The sequence below is a fragment of the Myotis yumanensis genome, unplaced genomic scaffold (genome assembly GCF_028538775.1).
Source record: "Myotis yumanensis isolate MYYU_CA2020_CCGP unplaced genomic scaffold, mMyoYum1.0.hap1 SCAF_19, whole genome shotgun sequence".
NCBI classification, from domain to species: Eukaryota; Metazoa; Chordata; class Mammalia; order Chiroptera; family Vespertilionidae; genus Myotis; species Myotis yumanensis.
In genome coordinates, this window is record NW_027223770.1 from 14,471,756 (window position 1) to 14,488,164 (window position 16,409).

Consider the following 16,409-nt stretch of genomic DNA (forward strand, 5'->3'; position numbering starts at 1 on the left):
CAAGAAGATCTAATAATCCCTAGCATGATAACAACAACATATATTATGACTAGAGGCCCGGTGCACAAAAATTTGTGCACCCAGGGGGGAAGGTCCCGCAGCCCGGCCTGTGCCCTCTCGCAGTCTGGGACCCCTCGGGGGATGACCACCTGCTGGCTTACGCCCGCTCCCTGGGGGATTGGGCCTAAGCTGGCAGTCAGAAATCCCTCTGGCAGCCCGGCAGCCCTCGGGGGATGTCCACTTGCCAGCGGGGAGCAGGCCTAAGCTACAGTCGGACATCCTTAGTGCTGCTGAGGAGGTGGAGAGGCTCCCACCACCACCGCTGTACTGGCAGCCATCAGCCTGGGTTGTGGCTGAGCAGTGCTCCCCCTGTGGGAGCACACTGACCACCAGGGTGCAGCTCCTGCATTGAGCATCTGCCCCCTAGTGGTCAGTGTGTGTCATAGTGACCAGTTATTCCCAGTCGTTCTGCTGTTAGGGTCAATTTGCATATTACCCTTTTATTATATAGGAGTGCCTGGCGAGCCTGGGTGAGGGGCTGATGGCTGTTTGCAGGCTGGCCACAGCCCCTTCAGAGTGGGGTTCCCCCCTGGGGTGCCTGGCCAGCCTGGGTGAGGGGCTGATGGCTGTTTGCAGGCTTGCCACAGCCCCCAGCCACCCAAGCTCCCAGTGGAGGCTGGCTGGAAGCAGGTATCTGGGATTTATTTGTCTTCTATAATTAAAAGTTTGTTGCCATGAGCGGAGGCCACAGCCGGCTCAGGGCAGGTGGGAAGCTTGGCTTCCTCCATCGCCTGGGCAACCAAGCCTCCTACTTGCTCCAGCTCCCTGGCTGCCGGCCACCATCTTGGTTGGGTTAATTTGCATATAGTCACTCGGATTGGCTGATGGGCGTGGCTTGGACATAGTGAAGGTACGGTCAATTAGCATCTGGAGTTTGTTCAGTGTCCTCCGTGCCCAGTGGCCCTGAGACTTAGTTGACTAGAGGCTGTTGCAAAGCTCATGTGCATTCATAGCTATTGAATTCAGGTTGAAAGAAATCTATTGTTTTTTCTTTAATTAGGCTATCTGGTTCAATTTAGCTTTACATGGGAAATTAAATAATTGCACCCTATCTTTCTACTGTCCTTTTATAGTGTGCTAAAATATATACAATAAAATTTGCCATTGTAACCATCTTTAAGTGTACAATTCAGTGGCATTAATTACATTCACAATGTTGTGCAAACAGCACCATATCTATTTCCAATACTTTTTTTTATCACTCTAATGGAAACTCTGTACTCATTAAGCAATAACTCCCAATTCTGCCCTCACTTCAGCTCCTAGTAATCTCTAATCTATTTTCTGTGTCTATGAATTTGCTTCTTCTACATATTTCATAAAAGTGGAATTGTAATGTACTTGCCTTTTTGTGTCTGGCTATTTCACTTAGCATGTTTTCAAGGTTTATCTGTGTTGTAGCATATCTAAGAATTTCCTTTGTATGGCTGAATAATATTCCATTGTATGTATATACCACATTTTGTTTATCCATTCATCTGTTGATGGACACTTGGGTTGCTTCTGCTTTTGAGCAATCATGAATAATGCTACCGTGAACATTGGTGTACAAATATCTGTTTGAGTCCCAATTTTCAGTTCTTTTGGGTATATTCCTAGGAGCAGAATTGCTGGGTCATATGTAATTCTATGTTTACATTTTTTAAAATATATATTTTATTGATTTTTTACAGAGAGGAAGGAAGAGGGATAGAGAGTTAGAAATATCGATGAGAGAGAAACATCGATCAGCCGCTTCCTGCACACCTCCTATTGGGGATGTGCCCGCAACCAAGGTACATGCCCTTGACCGGAATCGAACCTGGGACCTTTCAGTCCATAGGCCGACGCTTCATCCACTGAGCCAAACCGGTTAGGGCTATGTTTACATTTTTGAGAAACTGCCAAAGTATTTTCCATCATGGCTGCACCATTTTACATTCACATCAGCAAAGCACAAAGGTTCCGATTTCTCCATCTCTTTGCCAGTACTTGCTATTTTCTGTTTTTCTTTTTAAATTATAGCCATTCTTCTAAGTGTGGAGTAGTATCTTATTGTGGTTTTGATTTGCATTTCCCTGATGACTAATAATGTTGAGCATCTTTTCATGTGCTCATTGGCCATTGTATATTGTCTATGGATACCTATCTATTCAAGTGCTTTGCCCATTTTAAAATTGAGTCATTTGTCTTTTTGTTGTTGATTTGTAGGTGTTCTGCACATGTTCTAGATATTAAACTCTTATCAGATACATGATATACAAATATTTTCTACCATTCTGTAGATTGTCTCTTTACTTTCTTGATAATGTCTTTGGATAAACAAAAGTTTTTTAATTTTAATGAATTTCAATTTATGTAGTTTTCTTTTATGCTTATAGTTTTGGTGACAGTGATCATTGCCAAATCCAAGGTCATGAAGATTTATCCCTATTTTTTTTGAAGTTTTATTGTTTTAGTTCTTATACACGGATTGTTGATCCATTTTGAATTAATTTTTGTGTATGGTCTGAGGTAGGGGTCTAGCTTCTTGCTTTGCACATGGAAATCCAATTGTCCGGAGCCATTTGATAGGGATTGCCTTGAATCTGTAGGTTGCTTTAAGTGGTATTGACATCTTAAGTCTTCCTATTCATGAACATGGAATGTGTTTCCATTTACTTAGGTCTTCTTTAATTTTTTTCAGCAATGTTTTTTAATTCTTAGTGCACAAGTCTTTCACCTTCTTAGTTACACATATTCCTAGATATTTTATTCTTTTAGATGCTGTTGTAAATGGAATTGCTTTTAAGTTTCCTTTTCAGATTGCGCATTGCTAGTGTATAGAAACACAACTGATTTTTCCATATGATTTTGTATCCTACAATTTTGTGGAATTTGTTTATTAGTTCTATTTGTTTTCTTGTCTAAGGGATTTTCTATCTATATAGCATCATGTCATCTACAAATAAAAATTCTGTTACTTTTTCCTTTCCAATTTGAATGTCTTTTATTTCTTTTTCTTGCCTAATTTCACTGGCTGGAGCTTCTAGTAAATGTTGAATAGCAGTGGTGAAAGTGGGCATCTTGTCTTATCCTGATCTTAGGGAGAAAGCTTTCAGTTTTTTAACATTGAGTATGATGTTTGTGGGGAGCCAGTATAGGGTTAAACCTTGGACTGACCTGTTGGCAAAGTCACAAACAAGTCCCAGCTTGGAGGGCACAGTCCTCTTAAGCATAATTAGGCTTGACCTTATGATGCTCCCTAGATCTTACCTGGGAAGCTAATGGGCTGAGGGAAGTGCAACAAGAACAAAAACAAGTGAAACTCACAAGAACAGTGTAACTTTGGTAACCACTACCTTGTTGACCTCTGACTATAAAAATAAAGGTGTTCAGTTTGCCTTGGGATCTTTCTCTGTGGCCTCAGCCAGGCACAGGAAGATCCACGGAGACTAGAGAGAGCTAGAGAGTTCTGAACACTGTCTCCGTGTAAAACATTCTTCGCCGACTCTGTCCATACCTTTGGGAACCCCTGGGCCGCTGGGGCTGGACCCTGGCAGATGTTAGCTTTCCCTTTTGATAATGGGCCACTCCTAGGGTCTTGGGTCAGGTGGGGATGGGGGAACCATCTGCTTTATTACTGAACAAGAGTAATCAAGGAGAATTGCTTAGTTTTTTTTTGGATTGATATAACAAATTATTACAGACTACATAACTTATAAACAACATACATTTATTTCTCACAGTTCTGGAGGCTGGGAAGTCCAAGATCAAGGCACTGTCAGCTTCAGTGTGTCTGTTGAGGGACCATTTATTGCTTTGTAGACAGTTGACTACGTGCTGTAACCTCACTCTCTGGTACTTCTCTTATAAGGGCACTAATCCCATTCATGAGGGCTCCACCGTCATGACTAATTATCCCCCAAAGGCCCTATTTCCAAAGACCATCGCATTGGGGATTAGGATTTCAACATACGGATCTTGGGGACACACAAAGTTTATAGCAGAGAATCATATTTGGAGCCTTGTGCAGAGAAAATATCCACTAATTAGAAAATATCAATTTCATGGCAGCACTAATCACACTGTTAAAATGTCAGTTGAACTAAAACACAAACATTTGTTAAGTTCCTACTATGTTGGAGGCACTTTTATTGCCTCATTTGATCCTACAACAGCCCTTGGAGACAGGCTTTTATTATCACCACTCCCATTAAGAGGTGAGGAAATGAAGGTGAGTGTGTGAGGCGGTGTGTGCAGCTGGTAGGTATTCAAAGGAAGTGAGGTGTATGTGGTAAGTTTCCTGATCTGTAAGTTGAGTTCTTGTTTTCTGTCCAGTGTCAAGGGGGGGCGGGGAGAGTGAGAACTGCTTTTCTTTGTGGGGTGCATCAGCACCTCACTGGGGGTGGACGGGGTAGAAAGGCTTTCGCAAGACACTGCCATCCCGCAGACTGTCCTGATAGATCACTCACTCAGGGGTGTCCCGTCCCCAGGAGGACTCATTGCTACAAGGATCCATCACAACTGACAAGAGTTTGCTGCAACCTGCAGGCGTGTGCAGCGGGGAAAAGGAGGAGGGCCACTGCAAACGACAGCATAATCTTTCCTTCATGATGCTGGTGGTGCCAGATCAGTGAGGAGTCTTGCGGAGTGGATCCATCAGGAGGTTCCAAGCGGGAACCCTTTCTGAGGATTGGGACCAAATTCTCCGCAGCTCACGGAGAAGTGCTGAGCCAGGCCACTGTCCGACCCCAAATCCCTGTCCTGTTAACTCTGTAGTAATCAACACTCTTAGCGAGGTTCGTTTTATCAAGTAACTGCAGCCACAGGTTCCTGGATAATTCATAGCCAATGTTTCGTTTCTGCCTCAGATTTCTGGGTCACTGGAGCTCTGTCGGATCCTATTCTGGACCAGGTTATGTGACTCGACCGGCTAGCCTCTAAGTCGGCTACAGAAGTGTGGGCGTGAGCCCGGAATAATAGAGTCCTGGCTGGAGGGAGCGGCACGGTAGTCTGTAGGAAAGTCCTCAGATTCCTGAGTGCTGATCCTGGGTGCTAATCTTCATCTTGGATGAGACACAGCAGAAGTTATGTTGATCAGAGACTCTTGCACAGAAAAGTCCCAGTCAGTTCAGGGCAAGGGAGGGCTGCCCTTTGCTCTCTTGGTTTCTTAGATTGAAGTTCCTCTTTCTTTTGGCTTCATTTTCTGCATTTTAGCCGGGAAGAGGGGCAAGGGTACATTTAGATTCCTGTTTCTTCTATCCTGCTCGGAACAGGATTTGCCGAGTTCCCTGTCAGTGCTGGCCACGCCAATGCCCCGATTAGGTTTCTAGTGCACGTTAGAATCACCAGTTCATGAAGACTTCCCTGGGTGACAGATGGCCATGGGGAAAAACTCACCAAGAGGCATGTCTGTTGAAGTTCACAAAGCCAGGGGCGGAGGGGTACCCCTGTCTCTTATTCCCTGACATTTAACAGGTCTTCATTGTCCCAAGTCGGTTTGGCAAATGAATGTGTAACAATTCAGATATTGAGATCTGTCTTCAAAGAATTCAAAATCTGCTTCGAACTCTGTTCTTCCCTTATTTCTTTGCTGCTCTGTGCTACTCCCTGCCCCATTCTCCAACCTGCTCCTGTTAACTCTTATATTTCCTATCTTGCAGGCTTAAACCCTCAAAGCCCACCTCTCCTTTCCCTTTCCTCCACTCTCTGGTCTAGAGAAACCCATACACCCCAGTTTGCCCCAGACAGTCCTGTTTGTCTTATCCCAGTGTAATTGTAATGACTCCCTTTTCACTCTTAAAAGTGTCCAGGTTAGGGCAATAAATAAGTGATCAGCCAGTCTATAACCTTTCAGAGGCCAAGGCTGTCCTCCCATCCTTCTCTGTGCCTGGCATGTCACTACATTCTCACTACCATCCCCTCCAATCCCCCCCAGGTCAGACACTGTCACCTCCTGCCTGGACTATGGCAATTGCCTCCTCTCTGGTTTTCTCACTTCCTGTGCCTCTCACTCCCAATCCAGTCTGCAAACCATTGCCTGATTAATTCTCTCAAAACACGGTGCTCTGGACCTGGCCAGGTGGCTCAGTAGGTTAGAGTGTGATCCCCATATGCCAAGGTTGTGGGTTCAATCCCCAGTAAAGGCACATAAAAGAAACAACCAATGGACCTAGCTGGTTTGGCTCAGTGGATAGAGCATTGGCCCGCAGACTGAAGGGTCCTGGGTTCAATTTCTGTCAAGGGCATGTACCTCGGTTGTAGGCTCGATTCCTGGTTCCAGTCGGGGAACATGCGGGAGGCAACCAATAAATGTGTCTCCTTCACATCAATGTTTTGCTTTTTCTCTTTCCCTCTCCCTTCTACTCTCTCTAAAAATCAATGGAAAAGATCATTGGGTGAGTATCAACAACAACAAAAAGAAGGAACCAATAAATGCATAAATAAGTGGAACAACAAGTCGATGTTTCTCTCTCTCTCTCTCAAAAAAAAAAAAAAAAAAAATTAAAACAAAAACACAGTACAAAACAGGGGCCTGTGTGCTCACTTCAGTGGTTTCTTGCTTCTTCCAGGATGCAGTTCAAACATCTTGGTCTGGCACTTCAAGCCTTTTGCAGCCCAACCTCTGCTCTGCTTTGGTCTACAGTCCTCTCTGAGTTTCTCGGCATGAAGCTCATGTCCACTTTCATTGGGTGACACCCTGTCCCCTGCCCCTGCCCTTTGATGACCACCATTGCTCTTAAAGGTCCACTTCCCTGGACTCACACCCCAGCCATTCCTGCAGATGCAAATCTCATTGTGTGTCCTTCAGGTCAGTTCCCATCTCCTAAGCCCAGCGTCCTCCATCAGCCCATCCCTTAGCACTCTCTCCTCCTCTGACTCCTCGGCCTAGAGCAATTATTGGCTGCACAATTCATTTGGCATCTAATCATGTACTGCCTCATGACTTTTTATATATTGCTATCTTGGACTGGAGCTGAAAGTATTTGCTGAAATGTCACGCTTTCTTCTGATATGCCTTACTCCCCCATGAAATTACAGGTTCCCCAAGGACAGAGACCATGTCTTATCCTTATGGCACCAAATACCTATAGATATATAATAAATACTGACCCGAAAACCTCACTATGTATTCACTCCGGAATCCCAGAACTGGGAGGACTCTTACAATAATGTATTTCACACTTTTATTTTGTAGCTGAACCAAAACATAAAGACAAGAGAAATCAGAGACTTACTTGCTCCAGGGGACCTAGTGAATGTAAAGGGCAGATCTTGTCGTTGGAAATCCAGTGCACTTTCCCCATCACCAGTCCACCCTCGCATGTTGATTTTATTTTGTGAGTGGATTGCAGCCATTTTCAAGGTTGAGTAGGGGTTTAGATAGCAGAGGGGAAGAAGGCCAGCGAACCAGGAGCGGCATGGCCTCAGCAAAGCCTCGGGGATGAAGACTGGCTTGGTGTAATTTTGGGGGGACAGCAATTAGACCAAGATAGTTCCTATGTAAGAGTTGTGGGGGGAGGGATGGAACAGGGAGGACATTCAGTCGCATGATTTTGGATCATAAGATGTCTGTCACATTGAGCCACCTGCCAGCACCTTAGAGGAATGTTTCGTCTCTCCGCCTGCTGTTCAGAGTATTGTGTGTGTGTGTGTGTGTGGCGAGGGAGGGGGTTAGGGACAGCTCAGGGGGCTTGAGGAGTACATGGAAAGTCCTGCTTGGAGGCAGCTGGGTCACATTTGTCTGGGCTGTAAAGAAATGTGACTTCGGTGGTATTGAAAGTGCCACCGGTAATGCTGTTATATATAGCTTTCAACTTTAATAAGGTGTTGCAAAAGCTATGAAAATACATATAACTAAAACCACATTTCACTGGAAGCTTGATCTCAAATCCCTTTCTACTGCTCCTGTGTGGTGCTCCGTGCTGTCAATAGAGCTATTAACACACAATGGAAAGTGGGTAATTGTGCATTATATGGCTTTTGTTTTCCGTTATGAAATACTGACATCCGAAAGCGAGCAGGATTGCCGGGTGGAGGCCACTGTGGAAGAGGCAGGAGAGGGAGGTTTGGGCCTGAGGTCAGAGGGTGGGAGGCAGGAATCTGGCTGCTTCTCTCCCAGCCGGTCCCTTGAGTCTTGGTTTTTCTAGCCACAGACCTGGGGGAAATTCACCCCTCCCATGGCCTGAAGAGACTGAGAGGATAAGCAGGGTTAGCAGAGGACTCTCGAGCCCTGGCATGATATGCAAGGTGAAGGCAGGGGCTGCGGCTATAGAATGTGTCTGAAGGCAGCGTGGGGAGATGAGGGCAAATTCAAATGAAGTCAGGAAACAGGCGCTGGGGTTGTTTCCCGGGGAAGCTGGGCCAGTGTCCATGCCCGCACGCTGCTGGCGAGGATTCTTAAGTGATGTCCTGATGCCAGGAGCCTGGCAGGAGCTGGGCCTGGAGAAGGTGGAGCCTTGCAAAGGTGCCCTCTGCCCCGGGCACCCCTGTCCACACGCACCAACAGCCACAAAATAATCACAGCTGGTTTTTATTGGGCGCTAGGGGCAGGGGCTCGCATGCCTTTTCTTAGTTCTTACAACAGCCCCACTGCATGGATGGAACTGAGGCCAAGCTGGAGAACTCTGTCATCCTGCCCCATCTCCAACCCTCCCTGGTTCCTAGGCCCCCCCGGGGAGGGAGGGCCCCTGGGAAGAAGGCAGAGGAAGCCCCGGCTTTCTTATTTGTTTGGGGGCATCAGCCGTGGCCGGCAGGGACCGTAGTTGTGGGGCTGGCAGTGGCCTGTGGGTTGTTTCTTCGAGGGGACGATTGCCCCGAAGCCCTCTGATGGCCGCCCCTTGTCCACACAGGTGACTCCGTGCTGCGGCAGGACCTGCAGGGAACTCTGGGCTGTGCGGCATTGCAGGGTCCTCTGGGTTTGAGGGACGGCCTGTCTCTCCAGATAGATTACATTTGGTTTGCTCAGAAGGCATTTATGGCTTTATAAAGCTCTTAAATTGGCTCTTTTCCCCCCTTCAAAACATTTCTCCAAGCTTACAAGGCCAGTTTTAGAATAGCAATTACCAGCTCCAATATCCCCCAGCAAACTCACGCTGTGCTGTTGTGTATAAACTGCCTGGGACACTTGTAATGCTGCCACACGGCATCTCTGCGCGGCGGAAAGCCCCTGTCTGCGCCGAGGCCCTTTCTCAGCTCTAATTTATGGGCCACATAAAACTCTGTGAAGTTGCCCTGCATCTTTCTGAGGCAAAGTTGAGGTTTTTTACTGTTTCAAGCTGCTAATTTTTACCATTTAGAGCCAGCCTTCTGCCCGTGCCAGTGTGCATGTGTGCATACAAGTTGGCCACTTTAATTTATGTGCCTCTTTCTCTCTGTAATGCTCATAACTCACAAATGTGCGCATAATGTACAGCCAGCTCTTCCTTATTACAAGAGGCTTGGCTGCTTTGTCCTGTGCCTGCAATAACCCGGACCCCTCCCTGCCTCACCAGGAGCAAGCTCTGGTGCAGAGACAGGCACTGGCCTGGGAGCAGGAATGCACCCAGCAAGCCTGGCCCCGTGTTCTTTCCTGTGGGGTGCACAGAGTGGGGAGTTCAGAGCAGGGGACTGGGATTTAGGATCGAAATGAAGCACGTTCCAGATGTGCTGTGCTGGGGAAGCCTGTGACCTTTCTAAGCCTCAGTTTCCTCATTTGCAGGATGGGGGGAGGGTCAAAAATTTCTCACTGGGGTGTTGTGAGCGTGGAGTGTGCTAATGACTCCGCAGGCCCCTCATAAGCCGAGGCAATATCCGAGGGCTGGATGCTACTAGCTATTCTAAGCTCTCAACTGCTGGCTGGGCTGAGGAGGGAGCACAGAGCAGTGTGATGCCTCAGAGCTTCCCAGAGCTAATGCAGAGGCCTCCGGACCAGCCTCCAGGCTGCAGGAGGCCCCAGCAGACAGCTCTGCACGCTCAGCTCCCCCTTTCCCACCAGGGTCTCTGGTCCTTTGATAAGAGCCGCTGGGCACCCACCCCAGGCAGCTCCCACTCCCGACCTTCCTCAGAAGCAGTAACCCTCTCCTGGTCTTTGCGATGTTTCATCTGGAAACAACACAGGCGGGATTTCCCAGCGTCCCCTGGGAAGACTGGTGTTCAGTAGTTGTGGGCATCCAGAGGCGGGGAGGTTTGTGGTCCCCAGTCCTGTGTCCCCACAGGAGGGTCCTCACTGCACAGCAGGGGAACTGGGGCTCTTGCCCCCCCATTCTCCCCTGCCCCAAGGTTGGGATTACACTGGCTGACAAAGAGGGATGTTCAGTCCTTCCTTGGGGTTTGGTGGGTCCCCCAATCAGAGGACCCCCAATCCTACTCTTCCTTCAGTGTCCCTTGAGGCCTCTTTCCTGCTTCTAACTGCTTTGCTGGAGAGCTCCCACTTGGGTATTTTGCCACTAATGCAAACTCCACGCATTTAAAACAGGCTAATTCAACACCTATTTAGTGAAGGGAAAGATGCTGTAGCCTATTGAGCATCTACTATATGCCAGGCAGAGGAATCCCAACCGGGGGAGGAAGGGAGAATGGGGGGGGGGGGGCGCGGGGGGGGCAGGGCAAGAGGCCGAGTTCCCGGCTCCAAGCGAAGGCTCTGGGGCAAGAGTAGGGGTGAGCTGGAGTCACCAGGGGCCCTGGGCAGCTGTAAAGTTGGGGTCAGTGAGGGGAGCTGGGCTGTCTGGTAGCAGCTGTCTTTGCACAGAGCTGGCGGGACCCCTGGAAAGAGGTCTGGTGGTCGCTCCTGCTCCCTGCTGCCCTGTGCACAGATGCCTCTCTGGGCTGCACCACAGCCACGCTGGCAGATTGGAGGCCCTGGGGAACCTGGCCGTTACCTGCCTACAAACTGCATTGGCCTTGCAGGACCCATGGAGCATCCGGGGAAGCAGTGATTCTTTGTTTAGGTCTCAGAGGCGGGCCCTGTACTGGAGAGGTGCCTGGGGAGACTGAGAGCCCGTCTGTGTCTGCCAGGCCCGCTCTAGGGCCGAGGCCTGGATGTCCATCTTCCCCGGCTCACGGGGCTCTCAAGTCTACTGGCCGGAGAGGAGTTGAGTGGAGAGAGGAGCTGTGTGAGGGCCAGGAGTGGATCCTCATTGGAGATTAGATGTCCCACCATGGCTGCTAGGGCAGAGTTAAAAGAATTTGGGCTCTGGAATCCTATTTGCTCCCAGCAGCTTTTTTGATAGGCAGGGAGGTGGAGCTGGGGACACTAACACTCCCATCACCAGCCTTTCAGCCTTGGATCCCTCTTTGTTTGGCAGCACCTGAGGGGTAAGAAGGGTGGGGCTGTGGGATGGAAGCTTTTTCTCCCTTTACAACCTGCTTTTGGGTTCTTCAGTACACTCGTTCCTGTCTGTAGCAGCCTGGTGCTTTGAGTGGCGAGGTGAATTTTACTTGAGTACATGAATTTGGGGGAGTCTTTTCACTGTGGAGCAATTCACCAAGGCAGGTTCATTTTTCTCTTCCTTTGAGTCTCAGGTGACCTTCAGTCCTAACCCTGTAGATGGGCCCATGGGTTCCTTCCTCACTGCCACCAACTCCTCCCTCCCCTTTTGTTCTTTTCTGTTTCTTTACAGAACCTCTTCCCTCTTTCTCCTCCTCCCTCTGCTTTCCTTTCTTTCTCCTTCTCCGTTGTGCTTGTCAGAGTCCCCGCCCTGGGCCTGGAGGCCTTCTGCCCACCCCAGGTGGCACCTGACTGCACTTCTGCTCAACTGACCAGCCCGGCTCCTCTGGCCTTCATAACGCTTCTTGCTACTCTTACGGTCTAGACAAGACAGAAGTAACGTCCACCCACAGAGGGAGCCCGGGGCTGTGAACCAGACTGCCTGGGGTACATCCCAATCCCAGCACTGAGAGCTAGGGTGGGTGGCTCGACTCCTTCGTGCTCAATCTTTCTATCAACAAAGCAGGACACTGAGGCTTTTAGGACTGCATATGAGGAGTGCACTTTGTATAGCACTTCGTATCGCCATTCATTGCACATCAGACCCTGGATGCTGGCCTCCCATCGTAACTGAGGCAGGGCCAGAGGGCCCTAACCAAGGTATTTTGTCCTCCATTGTCACAGTCTTTAGTCACCAGAGGAAATAAAACAAAGGGATGAGCAGAAGGGTTGGAGGCAGGGGAGGGAACAGAAAGGACCAGACCACTCAGTCTCTCCCCTCAACGTAGCCTCCCCATCTGCCCCATCTCACTGACAGCAGCAACGTTCACCAAGGTGCTTTAGCTGAAAACCAGAGGTCATCCTTGACTTTGAACTTTCCCTCATATCCACATAGCCCAGTCCCATGTCCTGTCAATTTGAACTGTTACATAAGGTGAGTGTTAGCCCCGAACATGTCTCTCCACTCCCCATGCCTGGCCTACACCTGTCACTGCTTGCCTGGTCCACTGCAACACGTGCAGCTGGTTTTTGCTTGACCCCTTGCCCTCAGCTCTTCTCTCCATGGAAGCCATAGTCATATTTCATACCTTGAGGATCTTCAGTTGAGGCCATCAGTTTGCCGTCACATATTTATTGGTGTGATTTGGAGTTTAGTATCTGACTTGCTTGTTAGACATGTTCCAGGAGGTCAGGGTCATTGTCAGTGTCTGGGCTGGTCATCGTCGCATCCTCAGTGCAGTGCCCTGGATGAGTACCTGTTGAGCAAGTGAATGAATGGGTGCCCAGGTGGGCACTTGTTTTCCTGCTCCGTCTCCTACAGGGATGCGCACCCACCTGGGCGAGAAGTCTCTCTTTTGTTCACAGATGTCTCCGTAGAGCAGCGGTTCTCAACCTGTGGGTCGCTACCCCTTTGGCAGTCGAACGACCCTTTCACAAGCGTCGCCTAAGACCATCCTGCATATCAGATATTTACATGACGATTCATAACAGTAGCAACATTACTGTTATGAAGCAGCAACGAAAATAATTTTATGGTTGGGTCACAACATGAGGAACTGTATTTAAAGGGCCAGAAGGTTGAGAACCACTGCCCTAGAGTGTAGAACACTGGCTCACGCAGGGGCTTAGCAAAGCTGCACTTAGCAGATTAGAGTCTCTAAGGTAGAGGTTGTGGCTGGGCTCACTTATTCAGACCACTGGCCTAGACTCAGCTAGGGGTCACCTTCTCTGTGACCTACTCTCTTCCTCTCTCTTCACTGGCTTCCCAGGGCCTTGGTTTCCATGGAAGCTTTCTGAGCTGAGAACTTAGGTTGGGGTTAAGTCAAGATTGCTGCTTGATCATGCCCTTGCTACCCCCAAGGAAGAAGTGGGTCCTCTTTGCCATGTCCTTATTAGGTCTGGGAGATGGAGGGTGGGCTGCGGGCACATCCTTTGGTCCCACGAACTCTTGGGAGCTTCTTTGGAGCGCCACCCAGTGCAGCCCAAATCATTCCCAGACATTGCTTTCTTTCTTGAGAAGGTGAGGGTGCCATGTGACATTCCGTCTCGGTCCCTCTCGGAGCTAGTTTCCACTTGTGAGGACTGTGGCTCCTGTGTGGCTGCCACGCTGAAGCCCATCTGAGAGACTCACTGGGACAGGAGTATGACAGGTGGGGATGGCGACTCTTCATTCCACCCACCAGGCAAGTCCTGATTGAGCCACCTCCCTCTCTCCCTGGTTAGGGGCCCAGCTCACACTCCTCCAGCTCACTGCCTTGGAGGTTTATTTCCAGAGCCTTCTCTTGGGCCCTCCCGCTCCCTTATAGTTTCTCTCCCGCCTGGTAGGCTGTAGGCATTTCTCCCTGGGCCAGGCTGGCTTGGCTTGGCTCGGGGTGGGGAATTGTGTATTTGTGGGGCAGTGGGCTCAGCCAGGAGGCTGGGGGTCTCAAGCCGCCTTGTGGCTGCTCTGCGGGGTCTGGCGGAACCCCAGCCTCTGGCTGTGACATACAGCCCCCTTCATGAAACCAGACAGAATTAAGCCTTTTGTTTCCTGTTTGCTAGGCCGGCTTAAAGAAAACACAGAGGGTCCGTGCGGCTGGGGCTCCCAACAAGACGGCCTTTGTATTCATTTAATTAATCAGTTAGCTGAGGGGAAGGAGAAGAGGGAAGTTCATGTTATAAATACATGTTTTTCTTTGGCTTTTCCCCCGCAAAGACAGGGCCTGAATGGCATCCCCGGGAGAGCCCCCCATCTCACCCCAGACATGCTGGGGGCCAGGGGCCTGCCAGGCTGCAGCTGCAACGCCCCCCAACCCTACCCCCACAGCTCGAGAGTGTGGGCCCTGCTTTCTTTGGGGAAATGTTAGATGCTGACAGGAGGTGGGGCAGTGGCGGGGGCGGGGGGGCGGGTCACAGGCTCTGGACCCCATTCCCCCTCCTTGCATCTCCCTTCAAACCCTGCGCCCTCCGTGGACGAGGTAACTGCACTGCCACACGGAGAGATGTCTGTCCCCATCGCTGCTGGTGGCTCTGCAGGTGCATTTGGGAGCAAGTCCTCGCTTAAGTGCCAGGTGGTCTTCATGCTCCCTGCTTACCCCCCCTCCACAGGGAGGGACCCACTGGTACCCAAGTGCCCAGCAGACAAAGCTCTCAGCCATGCATTCCTGGGAACAGCAGAGCCCCTTCGTGCCCCTCGTCCCTCCCCTTCAGTTGCGCCTTCTGAAGCACAGGGGCAAAGGGAGTAGGGCTCTCAGGGCTCAGGGGAGGGGCTGTAGTTGGGGGCCTATAGTTGTGGGGACAGATACCCTCCACCCACTGCCATCTCCACAGAGCCAGCTGTTGTAAAGCTTCCTTTGAAGATACTACTTAAACTTTATTTTCTTTTTGGAGATGAGCAAATTCACTCACTGTTCTCTCACTGATTCCCCTCTGCCAGCTGCCAGGTTTTTAGTCTGAAAAACATTTCGTGAAGAGGTAGCATTGCAACCCCTTTGTATATGGCCCTTGCCATGGAGTGTCACTGTGTGAGTTTCCCGATGGCTCTTCGTCTCAAGTCCCAGCTGAGACATTCTGGTGTCTGGAGCCTATGATGCCAGCCTCCTGGACGCTGCCCAGAGAGTCTGCAGAGCCAGCCCACAGGTAGAGAGAGGGTCCAGGGCTGGGCCTCGTGTCTGCATCTACATATTTAACTTGTCTCATGGGGCATCAGGCCAGTACTCAGCTGGGTGCTGCCATCGCAGGTGGTGCCAGGCGCCTGCTTCCTACCCACCTCCCGACTTCAGTGGGGGCCCTTCAGTGAGGGATATGGCAGAGGCCGGAAAGCAGAGTGTGTAAAAAGTTCCATGGGGCCAGGCTGGTGTGGTTCAGTGGTTGAGCGTTGACCTGTGAACCTGGAGGACATGGTTCGATTCGCGGTCAGGGCACATGCCTGGGTTGTGGCCTCGATCGTGGGTGGGGGGCGTGCAGGAGGCAGCAATGAATGGTTCTCTTTCATTATTATTTTTTTAAAAATATATTTTATTGATTTTTTACAGAAAGGAAGGGAGAGAGATAGAGAGTTAGAAACATCAATGAGAGAGAAACATCGATCAGCTGCCTCCTGCACATCTCCTACTGGGGATGTGCCAGCAACCCAGGTACATGCCCTTGACCGGAATCGAACCTGGGACCCTTGAGTCCGCAGGCCAACGCTTTATCCACTGAGCCAAACCGGTTTCGGCCTCTTTCATTATTAACTAGAGGCCCAGTGCATGAATTAGTACATTAGGGGGTCCCTCAGCCAGCCTGTGCCCTCTTGCAGTCTGAGACCCCTCAGTGGACATCCCTCTCACAATCTAGGCCCCCTCACTCCTTAACCGCCCACCTGCTCGCTGCTCCTTACTGCTCAGCTCGCTGCTCCTAAGGAGGTGGCCACCGCCCCTGTGCTCACCAGCCGTGAGCCCGGCTTCTGGCTGAGCGATGCTCCCCCTGTGGGAGCACACTGGCTACCAGGGGGCAGCTCCTGCATTGAGTGTCTGCTCCCTGGTGGTCAGTGTGCATCATAGTGACCGGTAGTTCTGGTCGTTCTGCCATAGCGCTCGCTTAGGCTTTTATTATATAGATATTTCTATCTCTCCCTCTCCATTGCTCTCTGAAATCAATAAAAGTATATATATATATATATATATTTATTTACTTATTTATTTATTTATTTATTTTTTAAAAAATATATTTTATTGATTTTTTACAGAGAGGAAGGAATAGAGATAGAGAGTTAGAAACATTGATCAGCTGCCTCTTGCACATCCCCCACTGGGGATGCGCCCGCAACCAAGGTACATGCCCTTGACCGGAATTGAACCTGGGACCCTTGAGTCCGCAGGCCAACACTCTATCCACTGAGCCAAACTGGTTAGGGCGGGTTGAACTTTTTCTCAGCTCACCAGCAAAATGCCAGGAGTCTTGTGTGACCCGGTTCAGCAAACTATTCGGTGTAACTTACCGTGCAGCTGACGAGCCTGTG

At 49.7% G+C, this 16,409-nt stretch overlaps 1 protein-coding gene across 5 annotated transcripts in view; it reads left to right on the top strand.

Annotated features, from left to right (window-relative positions):
- The window catches only part of PKNOX2 (PBX/knotted 1 homeobox 2), a 283,014-nt gene that overhangs the window by 65,973 nt on the left and 200,632 nt on the right, over positions 1-16,409 (top strand). The window contains exon 1 of one of the 5 annotated variants that reach the window (XM_070399664.1): positions 1,787-1,835. The exons of the other annotated variants lie outside the window; for them this stretch is intronic. The gene's annotated coding sequence lies outside the window, so the exon portion shown is untranslated. Of the gene's footprint in view, positions 1-1,786; positions 1,836-16,409 lie in introns of those variants that run through there. 5 annotated transcript variants of the gene reach the window in all.